At 37.2% G+C, this 15,548-nt stretch overlaps 1 protein-coding gene and 1 non-coding gene across 2 annotated transcripts in view; one reads left to right on the forward strand and one right to left on the reverse strand.

Annotated features, from left to right (window-relative positions):
• Nucleotides 1–15,548, reverse strand: part of NPAS3 (neuronal PAS domain protein 3) — a 1,138,615-nt gene that overhangs the window by 649,501 nt on the left and 473,566 nt on the right.
• Nucleotides 88–194, forward strand: LOC122744762. Its single transcript, XR_006355109.1, has one exon. It is a non-coding gene; the product is annotated as a U6 spliceosomal RNA (small nuclear RNA).

A 15,548-nucleotide genomic window follows, 5' to 3' on the forward strand; every position in this document is an offset into this window, starting at 1 on the left:
AAGTTTTGTGATAACACAATTTGCAAAGAAATTCATGTAAAAAAGTTCACATCAGGGAAATATTATTGTTAAGAAAGGGTAACTATCGTGCTCGCTTCGGCAGCACATATACTAAAATTGGAACGATACAGAGAAGATTAGCATGGCCCCTGCGCAAGGATGACCCGCAAATTCGTAAAGGGTTCCATATTTTTTAAAAACACTAGAGAGTTTAGGAATAGGTGGAGCTTTCCTTAGAATAATAAACAGTATCTACCTAAAGCCATCAGCAAGTATTATATGCAATGGAGATAAATTAGAGGCCTTCCCAATAAGATCAGGGGTGAAACAGGGATGTCCATTATCACCCCTATTATTAAATATTGTCCTAGAAATGTTAGCTTTAGCAATCAGAGAAGAGAAAGGAATTAAAGGAATTAGAATAGGCAAGGAGGAAACAAAACTATCACTCTTTGCAGATGATATGATGGTATACTTAAAGAATCCTAGAGAATCAACTCAAAAATTACTTGAAACAATAAACAACTTTAGCAAAGTAGCAGTATATAAAATAAATCCACATAAATCATCAGCATTTCTATACATGACCAACAAAGTCCAGCAGCAAGGGATAGAAAGAGAAATTCCATTTAAAGTAACGGTAGATAACATAAATTACTTGGGAGTCTACTTGCCAAGACAAACCCAGGAACTCTATGAATTCAATTACCAAACACTCTTCACACAAATCAAATCAGATCTAAATAATTGGAAAGATATCAATTGCTCATGGATAGGCAGAGCTAATATAGTAAAAACGACAATACTGCCTAAATTAATTTACTTATTCAGTGCCATACCAATCAGACTACCTAAAAATTATTTTATACAGCTAGAAAAAATAATAACAAAATTCATCTGGAAAAACAAAAAATCAAGAATATCCAGGGAAATAATGAAAAAAAATTCACAGGAAGGTGGGTTAGCGGTACCAAACCTGGAGCTTTACTATAAAGCGGCAGTCATCAAAACTATCTGGTACTGGCTAAAAAATAGAGTGGTAGATCAATGGAATAGGCTAGGCTCAGGAAATGCAATAGTAAATGACACTAGTAATGTAGTGTTTGATAAACCCAAAGACTCCAGCTTCTGGGATAGGAACTCAGTATTTGACAAAAACTGCTGGGAAAACTGGAAGATAGTATGGCAGAAATTAGGCATAGACCAACATCTTGCACCTTATACTAAAATAAGGTCAAAATGGATACACGATTTAGACATAAGAGGTGATACCATAGGTAAATTAGGAGAGAAAGGAATAGTCTACCTTTCAGATCTTTGGAAAGGAAAACAGTTTATGACCAAACAAGAGATAGAGTATATTATAAACTGGAAAATGGATGATTTTGATTACATTAAATTAAAATAATTTTGTACAAACAGAAGCAATGCATCCAAAATTAGAAGGGAGGCAGAAAGCTGGGAAACAATTTTTGTGGCCAGTACTTCTGATAAAGGCCTCATCTCTAAAATATATAGGGAACTAAATCAAATTTATAAGAATCCAAGTCATTCCCCAATTGAGAAATGGTCAAAGGATATGAACAGGCAGTTTTCTGATGAAGAAACCAAAGCTATCTATTCCCATATGAAAAAATGCTCTAAATCTCTAATGATTAGAGAGATGCAAATTAAAACAACTCTGAGGTACCACCTGACACCTATCAGATTGGCTAAAATGACAAAAAAGGGAGATAATAAATGTTGGAGAAGCTGTGGGAAAATTGGAACACTAATTCATTGTTGGAGGAGCTGTGAACTGATCCAACCATTCTGGAGAGCAATTTGGAATTATGCCCAAAGGGCGATAAAGCTGTGCATACCCTTTGACCCAGCAATTCCACTTTTAGGTCTTTTTCCCAAAGAAATCATGGAAAGGGGAAAGGGACCCACATGTACAAAAATATTTATAGCTGCTCTTTACGTGGTGGCAAGGAATTGGAAGTTGAGGGGGTGCCCATCAATTGGGGAATGGCTGGACAAGTTGTGGTATATGAATACAATGGAATACTATTATGTTGTAAGAAATGATGAGCAGGAGGAGTTCAGAGAAACCTGGAGGGTCTTAGGTGAGCTGATGATGAGTGAGATGAGCAGAACCAGAAGAACATTGTACACAGTATCATCAACATTGAGTGTTGACCTACTGTGATGGACTATATACTTCTCACCAATGCAATAGTACAGCAGAGTTCCAGGGAACTCATGATAGAAGAGGATCTCCAAATCCAAGAAAAAAAAAAAGAACTGTGGAGTATAGATGCTGATTGAACCATACTATTTCTTTTGTTTTGGGTGCTGTTTTTTTTTTCTATTTTGAGGTTTTGCATCACTGCTCTGATTTTTTCTCTTATAACAGGATTAATGCAGAAATAGGATTAATGTTATTATGTGTATATATATATATATGTGTGTGTGTATAGATATATATCTATATATCTATGTATATAGATATATAGATATAACCTATATCAGATTACCTGCTGTCTAGGGGAGGGGGGATGGAGGGGAGGGAGGGAGAAAAATCTGAAATTGTAAAGCTTGTATAAACAAAAGTTGAGAACTATCTTTATATGTAACGGAAAAAATAAAATACCTTATAAGTAGTTAAAGAAAAAAAAAGAAAGGGTAACTATCATCTAGCCAGAAATAACTCACTTCCTATAGGGTCTGGATAACTGAAGTTTTATCCTGTGTATAATCTACAAGAAATGTGATAGCTTGTGTGCTGATGAGATATGGAAATGACAAGATGATTCCTGATTTAAAAGCTCAGATTTCAAGAGTAACAAAACAACAAATAAGTGTTACTTTGCATTTCAACTCAGAGCCACCTTTACTCCCATATGTTTGAGGAAACATTTTATCTTCTTAGTATGAAGTCATCTAAATGTAAATAGTTTAAAATTTGACATTTGTTTCCTCTCCCTCACTTTAGCCTTTAAAATGCAAAGCTTGATTAGAATGCCTTGCTCCTTCTCTGCAGCAAATAACTAATTATTCTTCATAAATAAGTAAAGTATCCCTTTGCTGCTAGGTCACTGCTCAATGGGAATGATAAACGACCAGACAATATCCTTGTGTTCATGGACAAATTTATACAGGGGAATAAAAAATCTAAAACCGAACTCTATGAATAACCTTTTCCATTGACACTGATTCTCCACTCTCCTTCCTTCCCCTTACCCCCAAGAGGATGTGAAATAACAGTCCATTCATTTTTGTGCTTTTAAGATGTGCCTTAGACAAATTGTAGCAGTTATTAGACAAGCTTGAAAGTGCATTCATCGAGCCTGAAGACTGTCCTATTTTAAACTCCTTAAGAAGTTTAAGGTGCAATCAACAAACCAAAGTGGTGAGGTCATAGGCTGAACTTCACTCAAGCTGTTCTCTTGGTAGTTTAGATCTGATATTGGGATAAAGTGAGAAACCAGTGTATCATTCAATAGTTAACAATAAGCCAAAACACAGAAAGGATATTCAACGAGGGTGCATTACTAAGCTTGTACTGAAGAAGCCCTTTAGCTTTCATGAGGAAAATCATCTGAATGTCAGGGCAGGATGTAGAGAATCCCAGTGCCTTGGGACATCTGCAAAGTCTGGAGAACACTCAGCTCCATAAGGACTGATCTTTTCACACCTTTTGTTGAAGTGGAAGCTGTGTCAAAGGGTTTGAAGCTAGCAGGAAGCTGCCTTGATGAGAGCTAATCTGCTCAAGCCTCAGCCTTCTTGGGCAAACCACGATATGAGGGCAGCTTCCTTGGCTTTTAGGAAGAGAATGAACTGAACCTATATAGAGGAGATGGTAGAGTGGAAAGAGTATTGTTATTAGAGCCAGAGGATATAGGTTCTGCCACTCAGAACTACATGGTCTGAAGGGTTCTTCCTCATTCTATACATATGAGCCTAGAGACATTTAACTTCCCCACACCTAATACTTAATACGGGGAGTTTATACCAGAAGATCCCGAAGGTCCTTTTTAAATCTCTAAACTCTCCCTTCTATGAAATCTAATATTAATTAAAAGTGAAAATAAAACAGTTGGAACTAGATAGCATGATATGTTGCATTTACTACACATTGTCAAAACATTAAAGAAATTAATCTGGAATATTTAATGAAAGGATATAAAGCCTTTCCGAGGAATATATAAATTCATGCAGAATGCAGAAATGAAGAAGAAAAATGTATATTTGGACTAGAATTAGTAAAAATATTTGACACTATAATGTAATTATGTGGTATAATCCATAACAGAGAGGCAAATTCAGTTCCATTTTTTTTTTTGTCTTTTGTGATTTAGTAGTATTTTAGAGGGTGAAAATTCGGTGTGAAATGCCACAGAGAACATTTGGGACAAATTAGAGAATGTTAGATTTGAAAGGGACCTTGGAGATCTGAGAATTATGACCTGGAGCAAATCACTTAAACTTCTTTCTGCCTCTATTTCCTCATCTGCAAAATGAGGGGCTAGACTTAATAGATTCTAACCTTCTTTCTCACTCGAGATCTATGGGCCTATTATGATCTTTAAACTCAGGAATCTGAATATTTAGTTAGGAAGATAAGACATAAACATATCAAATATGAATAGTATTAATAATAATTAAAAATAAGAAAAATGGAATATTGATCCCATATCAGAACAGAGCTGAAATAATTCTTTATTTGCCAGAAGATATGAAGCTGAGAGGATAACTCAGGTCCTTAAACATATGGCCACCATCAGATTCTATGCTAGTGTTAATTGTTTGCGTTGTTATATCTCTTATCTTCTAATTCTAGATTTGTCTATTACTTATTCCTGATCTGATGAGCTTGACTTCTTTTCCTTGCAATGTTGGTGGGGCTACGAATTAGTTCAACCATTCTGGAAAACAATTTGGGACAGTGTCCAAAAAGATATTAAAATCTGCATACTCAATGACCCAGTAATATTGCAACTAGATCTTTACCACAAAGAGATCAAAGAAAGAGGACAAGGATCACTATGTACAAAAAATATTTATAGCTGCTTTTCGTGGTTCCAAAGAATTGGAAACTGAGGGGATATCAAACAATTGGGGAATAAGTGAACACATTATGATATATAAGGGTATGGAATACTACTGTGTTATAAAAAATAGTGATGGTTTGTAAAAAATCCTGGGAAGACCTATAAGAACAGATGCAGTGTTAAATGAACAGAACCAGAAGAATAGGAGGAGGGAGAAACTTTGGAACTAAAAATTTAGATTTTTCTGTCTTAAATATTTTGGTCTATTGACCTTTGGCAAAATCATGCCTAAGAAAGCAGGAAAGAGCACAGGAAGTTTTATGAAGGACACTTGTCCTTGACCCTGTTATGCAGAGTTCTCACCACACACAAGCCTTCGGATGTTCCTCCAACTGAAGACCTCAAGTGACTCCTAGCACAACCTGGTTACCAAAACTTCCCTAGAAACACATAACATAGGAATATACAAATGCAGTTTCACTAAAAAGCTACCCTCTAATACAAGACCCCCAGAGCTGTACTAATTAAGTTCAGATATTTTTATGTCCATTTTATGGATAAAGAAACTGGGACTCAAAGAGGTTGTGTCTCACACATAGATCACTTGTTTTCCCTTCTTGAAAGGGTCATTGTCTGTGAAACCAGTAAAATGGTAAAAAAAAAAATGCCCTAGTTTTATGCATTTCTTACAGGCACCCTCAGAGGGTAAGGGATTTGGGTCGCATCACTGAGGTCACTGAGAATGACAGTTTACTCCTCCCCAACCTATCAATGGGAATGACAACAAATAATAATAATAATAATAATTTTAAGATTTGTAAAGTGCTTTTACCTACATTATTCCATTTGACCCTTATGATCTCCTAGTGAGACAGATGCTATTATTATTTTTAGTTTCTTTATGAGGAAAATGAAGTTAATGTTAAATTAATTGCTCAACATCACTGGGTTATTAAATATCTAAATCAGGATTGAAACTCAAGTCTTTTTTTATTCTAAACTCTATACTATATTCACTACCCCACAATGCCTCTCAGGTACTCCTACCTTCCTGCTTACGGTAACATCATAAGATTACAGATTTCGAGCTGAATTGGGAACAAATAGTCCTACCCATTCATTTTACTGTTGAAGAACTATAATAAAGGTTAAGGGACCTGCCATAGATCACAGAACTAGTAAGTAGTAGAAAGTTCATTCAGACCTGAGTCTCTTCACTTCCAACCTATCAATTCTGCTTCAGTATACTTACATATTGCTTCTTTCCCTTCAAAAATCAAATTCCTTAGTTTTAAAGGAATGGTTTTGGCTTGCTGACCATCAGTGATCCTTAAAAATACTCAAGCGTACACATAATTTTGTGACAATGTACCCAATACATTTTTACAGAGATGTCTTAAATGGTTTTCTTCAAATCTTATTAAGATTTCCTCCATACCACATATTGTGCTGTTGTGTTTGTTCTTTCACTTTTAAGTTGTGTCCAATTCTTCATGACCTCATTTGTTTGCTTTTTTAGGCGGGGAGATGACAAAGATATTGGGATGGTTTGCCATTTCCTTCTCCAACTCATTTTACAGATGAGAAACTGAGGCAAACAGGGTTAAGTGACTTGCCCAAGGTCATACAACTAGTAAATATCTGAAGCCTGATTTGAACTCAGGAAGACGAGTCTTTCTGATTCCAGACCATAAAATTATTATTGTAAGGTACCTTAAATGTGTGAGAGGCAGCATGGAGTCCTGGATAAAGAGCTGGCCTCAGAATTGGAAAGACCTGATGTCAGGTCCTTCCTCTGACACACACTGGACTTGGAATCCACTCTCTATCATTGCCCCTTGTCAAAACCCTACAAAGCTTTCAAGGTCATGTAAAAACATCATCTCCTCCATGAAGCTTTCTCTGATCTCCTCAGCCAAAAGTAGTATATTCATTATCTGAATAATAGCTTTAGAAGTACAAAGGACCTTTGAGACCAAACCCCTCATTTTGGAGATGAAGAAACTGTGGCCAAAGGACTTAAGTAACTTCCTGAGGGTCACATAGTTGTTAAGTGTATGAGGCAAGATTTGAACACATACCCTTTGCTTCTCCTCCCCACAATTCTTTGTCAATCTTTTGTTGCCCACCATATATCTCTCTGTAGTTCAGGAAGATGCAGCATCTTACCAGCAAAGACCTGCCCTTTAGAAATGGCATAAATGATGCTATCTATGAAATGCATGATTAGAAAAGATCAATAGTGAAGGATAGTATAAACCACCCATGTCCTGAACCAGTAGCCACATTATTTCAAAAAAGGTAAAGGTAGGCTTATAGCTTACTTGTTAGAACTTCTAAAGGTGGAGGTATGGGAAATAATGGACAAGAATTGAAAGACAATGAGAAGGCATGCTTGTATTGTGATCTACACCCTTGGAGGGGCCCCCAACACTGGTCAAATCTTAGTTCCATGTAAGGGTAAACAATACCATATGTTAACAGAATCGTAGTAGAAATAGGAGGCAACATGCCAAATTTAGTATCACTTTGAGACATGGGCATGAGCAAATTGTGGATATAAGGTGAGGAAATCTGGGGACAAAACTGAAGTAAAGCTTAAGGGACCAGGCAGGGTTAAAGGGGGCAGAGTAAGGTCATGGGCCAGAATGTGTAGATAAGGTATACACAAACAGTCAAGAGGAAGCATCCATTCAAAAATTAGTCTACCTTTTTCAATTTGCCATCTACTTCCACTCCCCGTGTCCTCTGGGTTGGAAGGTGGAGTTATATCTCTGGGGCAGATAATAGTCTGAGATGGAATAAATGCATAAAATAAAACAAATGCAAAAACATCACCAGAACAACATTAAAATTTTGGATTTCAGAGGGGGCAGCTAGGTGGCACAGTGGATAAAGCACCAGCCCTGGATTCAGGAGGACCTGAGTTCAAATCTGATCTCAGACACTTGACATGTACTAGCTGTGTGACTCTGGGCAAGTTACTTAACCCTCATTTCCCTGCTTAAAAAAAAAAGAGGCTAATTTATCCCCCCCAAAAAAACCTTTGGATTTCAGAACTATGGGAATATATGGAAGCTATAATGATAATGAAATTCAACTACTATGCCCTGGGGGATCATGAAAACTTGATTCATTCAGATCTAGGAGAACCAGTAGCCAGGCCTATGTTATGTACACATCAAAAGAGCAAAAATAAGAGAGCCAAGTTTCTGTTCGGGGGGGACTTCTAAAAGGCAGGCAGCAAACTCATCTTAGAACTTAGAGATTCTCTGAGCCCCACCCATTCCATTTAGAAGTAGCTCAACACTATTTCCTATACTATCCCTAACACAATTGAACATAGATCTCAAATGTCTTATTACATCTTCTTTCTATATGAAATTCCATAAAAAGAAAAATAGCACAAAAATATGTTTAAAAAAAAGATCCTATAGATTATCAGAAGAGTTTCTCACTAATAAAACAGGTCAGTTTTCAAAACATTCCCTGTTCAGTCCATCATATGATAGTATTTAGGATATATAATCCAGAAAGGGCAATCCGATAATCACACCAGGAGCAATTTTGTCCCACACTACTGCTGAAAAGTCAATTTAACTTTCCAGCTTTATAAGACTTTGTTATTGCTATTGTTAATTATTTCTCATTTAATGGGAAATTGGCAACAAGGTCCCCGACTGTCATTTTAAATCTGCAATAATATCATGTGAAGCTTTTCGTCCTTATTCCCAAGTCCTGGATTATCCGAGCTAAATGGCAGCTCCGGCATTACAAAAGCTCAGGGGCAGGTACGGTGACACAAATTGCCAATTCAATTAACAGTGTGCAAATGCTCCACTGGCAGGCGGCAGGAAGGACAGCCATTTTGGCAAGTGTCAGTCCTAATTTATCAAACTGTCAAACCTTCCACTCAGGTGCCTGCGGTCACTGCCTGCCTCTTCATGCTAAGTTGTAAAGCTGCAGGAGCCATTCTTGTAGCTTGACAAGGCACAATACTCAAAACTGATTTTAAAATCAAATGTACAGTTGTCTTAATTATTCTCAGTATAAATGATGTTTTAATTACAAAACAGAGTGGGAATATTCAATCAGGGCTCAATAATAGTAGGGTGTACCTAGGACGAATGGTGCGTACTAACCACCTCTCTTGAGAAGCAATAGATGGGTCATATTCTATGTTAGGCTGCTCTGATGAGCTAGGAGGCCACTTAATTATATTAAGCCCCTCCATAAGCCCTCTGTCCCCCAAATATACAGAGTCTATTAATTTTTATAGAAAATTGAGTAGGGAATTTCCCTACCCGTGGTTGTGTTCCATGAAACATTCATAATCTTTTCAGTAATGATCTTATTGTGGAACTATCTATCGAACAGCAACTGAGAGTTTCTCGACAAAAGTTTCAGCCTCTCCAGCTCCCCAAAATATGTTCCTAGTGGTCTTGTTCCAGTCCCCCAGTCTATACATCGTTCATTCCTTCAGTTTCTACTGAAATGCAAGGGTCAGAGGGGAGGAGGAAACCCATTCAATTAGGTTCAGCTGTAAATAAACCGAGAAGTAGAGGAGCAGAAAGCAAAAAGCGATGACGTTGCAGTGGGGGAACTTGACTTCTGGCTCCTCAGCCTATGGAAGTTGAACTTGGACAGATCACATAGGCTCACTGAGTCTCAGTCTTCTCATCTGTAAAATGGAGATGATAATATATGAACTACCTACCACAATGCCAATGGCAGGCTATTAGTAAACTCCAGAGTCAAAGCACCTTGATAGAAAGTTCTTGTGTCTGCTTCTTGAAATTCGAGATCAGACTGGCCAAAGTATTGTAGACAAACTTTCTTTACTTCACAATTTTGTCTAGGGTCAGGTCTGTATGCATCTAAGTCTATGTCTATATATCTTTATATACATACACATGTACATATATGGCTAACGCACAGGAGTTGGCATTCAGAAGATGTGAGTTCAAAGCCTACCTCTCACACTTACTATGTGACCCTAGGTAAGTCAACTTAACCTGTAGTTGCCTCAGTGACCTCATCTATAAAATTGAGTAATTATGGCACTTGCCTCCCAGGGTTGTTGTAAGGATAAAATGAGATGCTATTTTAAAAATTAATTTAATTTAATTTTTAATTTTAATTTTTTTGTGGGGCAATGGGGGTTAAGTGACGTGCCCAGGGTCACACAGCTAGTAAGTGTCAAGTGTCTGAGGCCACATTTGAACTCAGGTCCTCTTGAATCCAGGGCCTGTGCTTTATCCACTGTGCCACCTAGCTGCCCCGAGATGCTATTTTTAATGTACTTTGCAAACCCCGAGGTGTTACATAAACATTCTTCTTCTCCTTCTCCTTCTCCTTCTCCTTCTACTTCTCCTTCTCCTTCTCCTTCTCCTTCTCCTCCTCCTCCTCCTCCTCCTCCTCCTCCTCCTCCTCCTCCTTCTTCTTCTTCTTCTTCTTCTTTCTTCTTCTCCTTCTCTTTCTCCCCTTCCTCCTCTTCCTCCTCCCCCTTCCACCTCCTTCTCCTCCTTTTTCTCCTCTTCCTTCTTATTTTTATTGTTGTTCTTGTTACCATATAAAAATTTGTAACAGCTTTAATCAGTGAGAAATTCCCCATATTTACAGATATGGTCTTTTTATTTGTACCAACAGTATTAGAAAAACATGTGGAATACTAGGTTAAGTGACATGTCTGTGGTTACACACCAAGTATGGGTAAGAGTCAGAACCTGACCCCAGATCTCCCTTACTCGAAGGCCAGTCATGTATCTATTCAACTATGCTGATTCTCATATATTGATTGATAACCTCTAAACCTTTTCCAGGTGTCGGCTGGTAGTTCCAGAATTCCAGATGTCATCCCAATATAAAATACTCTTAAAAATTTTTATAAACTTACTTTTAAGCAGAATTAGCATTTTATATACACAGGCACCCTGCCATGGTATGGAGGTAATTTTAGGATATATCCAGTGGCAGAAGCCAACACCGTTGCAGGTCTTATCAAGATATAAAGGCTTCAAGCATAGACTTTTGTCTTTGTCCAAGACACAGCTAAGCTATCCATAGAAGACTTGTGATTCAGCCAAAGAAAATCATAAAACTATCTCTTAAGGTATAAATTGGGGCAATCTGGGAAAGTGAAAGGAAGAATCATTCATTCCTGTTTATCAAATTTATAATCTGAAGTTGATATTTTATATCAGAATTGTTAAAGGTGTATATCTGTGCATGCATGTATGTGTATGGGTAGTTGGTGGTAAACTGTAGTTTCTTTGAAGGGAAATGGAATAAAGTTGGGGAGAAGTCCCTGTATTTGTTGTGATAATTTAATGATTTTCTATAATTTATGGGATGATGTTACTTGATGACAGACTATAAATCATTAATATCATTCTTATTAATATTAAGAATAGTTTGCTTTGTGTATTGTCACAAAGATTTTATGCAAACATAGCATAGCCTTGATAAAAATACATAGGCTTAAGAAAAGAAAAAAGGCAAGTTAAACAACAGACCACATCTTTATTGCCAGACAGCTGAATAAGCAATGTAGAGTATACAAGATCATGCTGTGTTGGTTGGTTGTTGATTTTTAAAAATTATTTAGTTTTTAAGTATCTTAAAAGTATGTGGAGCAAAGCATAATTTTGAATGCTTTCCTTAAATATATCACATATTCATACATTAAAATAATATGATTCTATAAGAGATGGGGCAGCTAGGTGGTGCCTCATTCCAGTTTCAAGCTGTAATCACGTCCACAGTTTAGGTTGCCTAAACTCTAGACCACCTACGATGGGAAGACAAAAGAAGGAGGAGAGAGTGAGGATGGTGACTTTGCACAGCCCTCCCTCACTTAAATGCAATTCTTTGCAATAAATGACATCACCCCTATGTCATAGTTCTCTTTGAGAATGAAGGACAAACAACAACAGCAACAATGATTTGTGTCAGGAACTCTGTTAAGCACTGGAAATACAAAGACCAACCTGAAAGTCATTGCTCTCAAGAAGCATACATTTTAACAGGAAAAACAATATATTATGCACACATGTACAAGTAAACTTATATAGTTGTATAAACACACATTCATGTGTGTATACACATATGCATGTATATGTACATATGTAAACAATCACATTGTGTTTTATATATATATATACACATATATGTTTATATATGCATACATATTCTGAACAGAAAGTTTTCTTGGTGATTTTTGAAGTGAACTTTGAAGTAAGGGCAAATTTCAACAGATAAAGATGACCAGGAAGACTTCACTCCAGAGAATAAAGGGATAAATGTGAATAAATGCCCAGTGGGCAGAGAAGGGCAAGATAAGTTCAGCATAAGCTGTCTAGTTTGACAGGATAATATTAATATGTAACAGGAAATATTTTAGTATGAGATAAGGTTGGAAAGGTATGTTGCAACCAGATTGCGAAGGGTCTTGATAGACAGACTAAAGGGTTTGTGCCCTATTCAGGAAACAACGGGGAGCCATGGAAGATTTTTTTTTCCATGAGTGACACAATCAGAACCTTACAACGAGACCATTATTCTGGCAATGGTGGATAGGATAAATTGAAGCAAAAAAAAAAAAAAAGAATGGGGTAGGGAAACCAATTAGAAGTTTTGGTCACCATCTAGACAAAATGTAGTAATTTGGTAACAGTGGTTAATAGGATGGCGTCTAGATATAATTTGTGGGTAGAATCACTTGGGCAACTCATTGTACTTGCAAAGGAAGAGAGACAAATCTCCCAAGTTTCAAGCCTGGGAGACTATAAGAAATGTGATGCCATTACTGGGAAAAAGGAGAGTTAGTAGAAGAGGTCATGTTTTGGTTTATTTATTTTTTCCTGGAAAAATGAATATTTCAATTTGCGTATTTTGAACTTGAAGCATTTATAGAATGTTCAGATAGAGAAATATAATATTGAAAATGTAGGTCTCAAGTTCAGGAAAATCATCTCAGCTGCAGATATAGAGTTGAGAAAGGGGCCCTTTTCAAGTGGAATATAGAACAGATACATGGGGAGAAGGGAGCCTGTTGATAAAGAACACTAGAAGAAGCTTTCAAAAGGGAAAGGAAGGAAGGAATGTTTTAAGGACAAATTTTGTCTAATTCACAATTTAGCTGGAAGGTTTTGTGATTCGCATAAGACTCACACAGAGCAAGTTCACCGTGCTCCTTTGGTCTTTGCAAAATAGTATTCCCATTGTATTATTTTTTTCCAATTTTATTTATTTTATTTTTGATTTATGAAATAAAACAAGCAATTCCATAACATAGTATAATAAAAAAAGATGATTGCACAAGAAACTACAAATCTACTATGTACAACTTCCTATTCCTTTTAAATATATAATAAAATTATCATGTAAATTTATTATACTTAAAGAAATCAAAGTTATTTCTTGACAATTCATTTTTGAGGGAGACCACACCTATGATCATGGTTGGGGAGGGGGCCTTCCTTGTGAGGACCTTCCTTTACCAATGCATATTAGTACCTTCTCATCTTATATAGCTGTCTGGAGATGTTACAATTTTAAGTGACTTGACCAGGGTCACAGAACCGGTTTGTGTCAGAGGTAGGATTTATAAGGGAGAGGAGAGTAAGCATTTATCTATCTATCTATCTATCTATCTATCTATCTATCTATCTATCTATCTATCTATCTATCTATCTATCTATCTATCTATTTTTGTGGGGCAATGAGGGTTAAGTGACTTGCCCAGGGTCACACAGCTGGTGTCAAGTGTCTGGGGGCCGGTGCTTTATCCACTGTGCAACCTAGCTGCCCCTAGAGTAAGTATTTATTAAGCTGTACAGATAGCTCATCCAATCCTCACAACACGTTTGTAAGGTAAATACTATTATGATCCCCATTTTACCATTGGGGGAACTGAGGCAAACAGAAGTTAAATCATCTGTCCAGCATCACACAGTTAGTAAGTGTCTAGGGTAGAATCTGAACTTAGGTCTTCCTGACTCCAGGTTCAGCACTCTATTCACTATGTCATTTAACTGCCTCTGAACTAAGGTCTTCTTATCCCCTAAGCCAGTACTCCATCGGTTATGCCACATTGCAATCCCCACAGAACCCGAGAATGTCAGAATTGGAAGGGACCTCGGAAGCCATTTAGTCTAAACTGAACTGGATCAGAAATTCCTAAGAAGCAGTCTGCTATCCACTTAAAACCCCACTAGCCTAAGAAGGCAGCCCATTTCTTTTATGGACAACTCTACTTGTTAGAAAGTGTTTTTCACACATTGAATTGAAATCTGCCTCTTTGGAGTTTCGACCAATTGCTCTCAGTTCTTACCCCTTTTTGTTGTTTTTTCAGTCATATCTTACTCTTCATGACCCCATCTGGGGTTATCTTGGCAAAGAAAGTAGAATGGTTTGCCATTTCTTTCTCTGGTTCACTTTACAGATGAGGAAACTGAGGCAAATAGGGTCAAATGACTTGCCCAGGGTAACACAGCCAATGAGAGTTGGAGACCAGATTTGAACTCAGGAAGAAGAATCTTTCTGCTTCTTGATCCAGCATTCTATCCACTGTGGCACCTAGCTGTCTCTCTTACCCTCTAGAGCCAATGACATCAAGCCAAATAGACTCGGTGAGAGGGAACCCACTGAAGCATAAAGTTTTGTGCCCTAGGTATCATCATGGAGGAACGGAGAACTAACTATTCTAACAGAAGATACTGTTCTATGATGCCATTATGGAAAGATGGATGTAATCGAAACATGAACTGAAGAACCAAAGCAATTTAAATGCATTTCATGGGATTAAATTCCCTAAGACACCACTGTTTTCAAGTCCTTTTGATTTTATCGTTGGTATAATTGTGATAATTGTTGTGGTTATCTCTCATCTGTCCCCTTTTCTCTACTTACACAGCCACAACCTATTCCAGACCCTCGTCACCTATTCCTGGTAATATCTTGCTAATTAGTTTTCCTGCCTTGTCTTTCCCTTCTCTGATTCATTCTCCACTCAGCTACCAATGTCAATTGTCCTCAAGTACAGTTCTTAACCAAGTCACTCAGCAACTCAATAAACACCCTTGGCTCCCTACCACCACCGGAATCAAAGATAAATTCTTTTTCTGGAATTCAAAGCATTTTTCAACCTGGTTCCAAATCATATTTCCAGCCTTATTATTCATGATGCTGTCCCTTCACATATTTTATGGTCCCACAAAACTGGCCATGTACTGTTTCTCATTCACAACATTCCATCTTCCATCTCACTGCTATTTCAACATCTGTCCCCCATGCCTGGAATGTGCTAACTCTTCATGTTAGTTTCTAATAATCTCTAGATTCTTCCAAGCCTCGATTCAAATGCTACCTTCTACTCAAAGGCTTTCATGAGCATGTAATTGTTGTGCCCCCCATCCCCATTACCCTACATCTATTTTGTCCATGTATATATATGCATACATACAAATATATATATGTGTGTGTGTGTGTGTGTGTGTGAATACACACATA

Source organism: Dromiciops gliroides, chromosome 2 (assembly GCF_019393635.1).
Source record: "Dromiciops gliroides isolate mDroGli1 chromosome 2, mDroGli1.pri, whole genome shotgun sequence".
Classification (NCBI taxonomy): domain Eukaryota; kingdom Metazoa; phylum Chordata; class Mammalia; order Microbiotheria; family Microbiotheriidae; genus Dromiciops; species Dromiciops gliroides.